Below are 3,642 nucleotides of genomic sequence, written 5' to 3' on the forward strand. Positions count from 1 at the left end.
ATATTTATTAATATAGGTTATTCTTATTTTATTATAGAGCTGGTTATCTATACTGTCACCGTGATTTCGTTGGACGGATATGATAAGGATAAATTAAAAGTAAGTTAATGCTATATTTCTATCGTTACTACATTTATTCATATAAGTTTTAGTCTCTCCCCTTTTTTTATTTTTTATTATTTTTGTTTAAGTATATTCAAGTATTTGCCGCGTATTCTTTCCTTAGCTTCGTCTAAATCCAGGCGATAAGCAAGATTATGTAGTCTTTTTACTTCTAGCATAAGGCTTGTCGTTGACATTTTGCTTAGCTCTGTAAGGATAATTATTTATTGATTATATATAACGGTTTTATCGTATAAGAGTGCAGTAATTAATATATTTCGTTATTGTTATAGGTGAGAAGAGGTAATAGTGAGCTGAGACTGAATTAATAAGGATAAAGGATAAGTATTTCAATCTTATTTTATAATCTTATGAATATATATATATATATGAATAAGAATATTAATGTATTTTCTTTCATTTTATTTCAGGTAAGGAATAGGTACGAAATTATCCTGGATGGGCTGGTTTTACGAGTGTGAATATGAATACGTTATAATAGTAATCTTACAATTAGTAAAGCATGTGAGTTACTTGCATTTTAAGGTTGACTAAATATATGTGTTTTTCTATTTTCTATTATATGCGTGTGTCAGCGTACTTTTTCCCCTTTTCTATGCATGTATATTAAAGTTAAAATATAGAATTAAGATTATATTCTACTGATTGCTACGATTTAATTTTCAAAGTACTTATTCTAAGGAAATTAAGGTCCTCCACCGTGCTCATTAAGTATAATCATAGGTTAATGTATAAAATTAATATTTTATTTCGATCCCTTCACCATGTACATAATAAAAATGTTAGTATTAGGTTAATGTGGTCTTATAGTAAGGTCGCTCGCTAATGTTTATTTTATTATTTTGAGTAATGCTAACGCTAATATAAAGGTGCTAAATAATAAGACAGTTCCCTGTAAGCAGTACACTAAAAAGAAAATCAAGTGGTAATTTATAAAGTTAAATATAAGTATATAACGCAAAATAATCGATAAGCATGTTTAAAAGTATAATATGTAGGTTATATAGGATATAGTAGCATTAAATCTTTTAGCAAATGTTTTGTATCGTTTATTGCTTAACGTGTTCCTCGTGGAATAACCGCTTCACATAAAACTTGATAGGTTAAGTGTTCGGTACGTCCGCGTAAATCTATTATAGTAGTACGGCACTCGTGACAATCAATCGCGCGTTTAGTTTTTATTAATAACTTATAACATCGTCCACAGTGTAGAGTTGTATGGACGAAAGTTCGCGAGATAAGGTGTAGCTGTCGCCATACGGCGTTCGGTCTGTTATAAATGCAAAATGTGTGCTCGCTTGTCGCACAATCCGCACACAACGCGAGTTCGGCCGCGATTTGCGCATACCATGCGGAATGACATATGAAGTCATAAGCCGGTCGTATAAGTGGATCCGAATAATCGCGGTAATAAATCGGTATTGATAGTGGCGGTTGTGTAGGAGGGGGTGGCGAGCCCTGCGGTATGGGAAGCATAGGGCGCTCACCTATTAAATGATGTCGGTTTGCAGGTTCACCCAGGTGATCGTATGATCCACATTGTCCTCCCAATGCAAGCGGGCTGCTTAGCGATGTACTCAGGCCGCTCAAAGAATGCGACCCACGGCTGCTGCATGCTTCCGCTCGCGTTGAAGATGCCATTGCCACGTACTCGTGGCTCGTCTGCGTTGCCGGGATGTTGGCGTAACGAGGCGGAGGCCTGGAGACATCAGGCAGTCTGATGGTGCCTGTCACCTCGCTTCCCAGGCTGTCATCGTCGGGAGACTCGCGGTTAATTTCATCGAGCACGTCGTCGATTAAATCCTCCATTCCAGGGGTGAGAGCTGCTTCCACGGATGCCACTGACATTCGCGGCACCTCGTAGATGGTGTTCGCCGGTGTCGGCGGACGCTGAGGTCTGGCGAAGACCTCAGGATCTGTTGGGCCGGGCCAGTCACGGTCCATATTGGGATGGACGTCGACGCCAGGAGATCTGGTGTCGCGCTCCGGTGGTCCTCGCTGCATTGGAATTGGCGACCGCCGATACGACTGCGCTGCGCTGAGGTCCATAGGTACATCTTCGTCAATTCCCGGCATGGTTAGAATAATCCGGCGGAGTCGTCCCAATATCCTGTGCCAACGTTTATAATGATTGGTGGAATAGCTGCTCCTTCTCATCCTGTGAAGTGAGCACAAACCAAAGACTAAATTTTGGTACGAAGTCATGTGGTTTGGTCACTTACGAATTATTGCTGTACGTCTTCAAGTCGTCAGTGTGTCTCTGCTTCCTGTGCTTCTTCTTGTAGACTATACTGGATCGTTGCCGTTCTTAAGTCAGACTGTTCGGATTCGGGCTCGGTGCTTCGGCTTTTATTCTCTACTGAGGAGCAAGGGGTAGGTCCCTTGGTTCCTTTGTTACGGTTGCATCGTGCATAAAGTAAATTCACAGTACTGCTGATCCAAGAAGTCCTGCTTATCATCCAGACGATGACCACAAGTATTCCGAGAACACTCATGCCCCATCCTACTGCACTGTAGGTGATAAGTCTTTGTTCTTGCATCCGTCTATCCTTGATCTGGCGAGCCTTTTCAATGATGTCATCAAAAGTCGTTGATACGTGGCTATTATTCATCGTCCATAATTCGCTTGTCGCTTCTGCCAGGTCGATTTGATATTTTTCGCGGATAGGCTCGTACAATTGTAAAATGCTTAGGTTGTTCATTGGAGTATAATGCTGTACGAATTCTATAGAATGAACGGATGGATGGCTCATCGTAGTAGTCCCTGCTTTAATTTTACATCCTTGGCGTATGGAAATAATGCCAGAATTACTTATTTCTTCCTGGTTGCTTTGTTGGCATTCTATACGAATTATTTCTCGTTTTCTTGCAGTATATATCCAATTTCCGGGCGTAGTTAAGGCTTTCCAGTATGTTTCTCGTAGGTTTTGTAATACTATGTTGCAATATTCCATTTCTATATTCTTATTTAGTAAGAGTTGAATATTACAACTTGTCGCTTGCCGTATCTTTTTCAAAGGAAATATAGCTGGGCAGATAAATACGGTGCTGGACGATATACATTCTCGCAGTTCCCCTTCTCGGAACTCGTAGAAGCTATCGGTGTCCTCGCTTATTCCAATATGTTCTGCGTCAGATTTAATTATTGCGAATTTTGTTTCGTCAAATGCTTGTTTAGCAGGTAATGGTACGGCTCTATACATTTTATATATTCCAGGAATCAATAATGGAATATGCAGAATATAAATCAATCGATTTCCGGAATAGGCAATTCGTAAGTTGGATATTTTTATAAGTTGATCCATTCCGATTTCGTCAGTACTTACCGGAAATTCTGCATGAGGATTCTGTTCTTTTATTAACTTACAATTTTCTATTAATTGTTGCGGTGAAATTAAACGGGGGTGGATGAATCCCTGTTTTCCGAATAATATTCCATCGATCAGAATATTTAAATCTATTTCATGTTGTAATATTTCCGTATCCAGTTTTGTCATAACTTCCCAAAAATATCGATGC

At 39.4% G+C, this 3,642-nt stretch overlaps 1 long non-coding RNA gene across 1 annotated transcript in view; it reads left to right on the forward strand.

Annotated features, from left to right (window-relative positions):
• LOC112466595 overlaps positions 1-684 on the forward strand; it is a 1,105-nt gene extending 421 nt beyond the window's left edge. Inside the window, exons 3-4 of the long non-coding RNA XR_003042164.1 lie at positions 38-99; positions 396-684. This is a non-coding gene — a long non-coding RNA (uncharacterized LOC112466595). The remainder of the gene's footprint in view (positions 1-37; positions 100-395) is intronic.
• The last annotated feature ends 2,958 nt before the right edge of the window (positions 685-3,642 follow it).

Source organism: Temnothorax curvispinosus, unplaced genomic scaffold (genome assembly GCF_003070985.1).
Source record: "Temnothorax curvispinosus isolate PA1 unplaced genomic scaffold, ASM307098v1 QBEX01016417.1, whole genome shotgun sequence".
Classification (NCBI taxonomy): Eukaryota; Metazoa; Arthropoda; class Insecta; order Hymenoptera; family Formicidae; genus Temnothorax; species Temnothorax curvispinosus.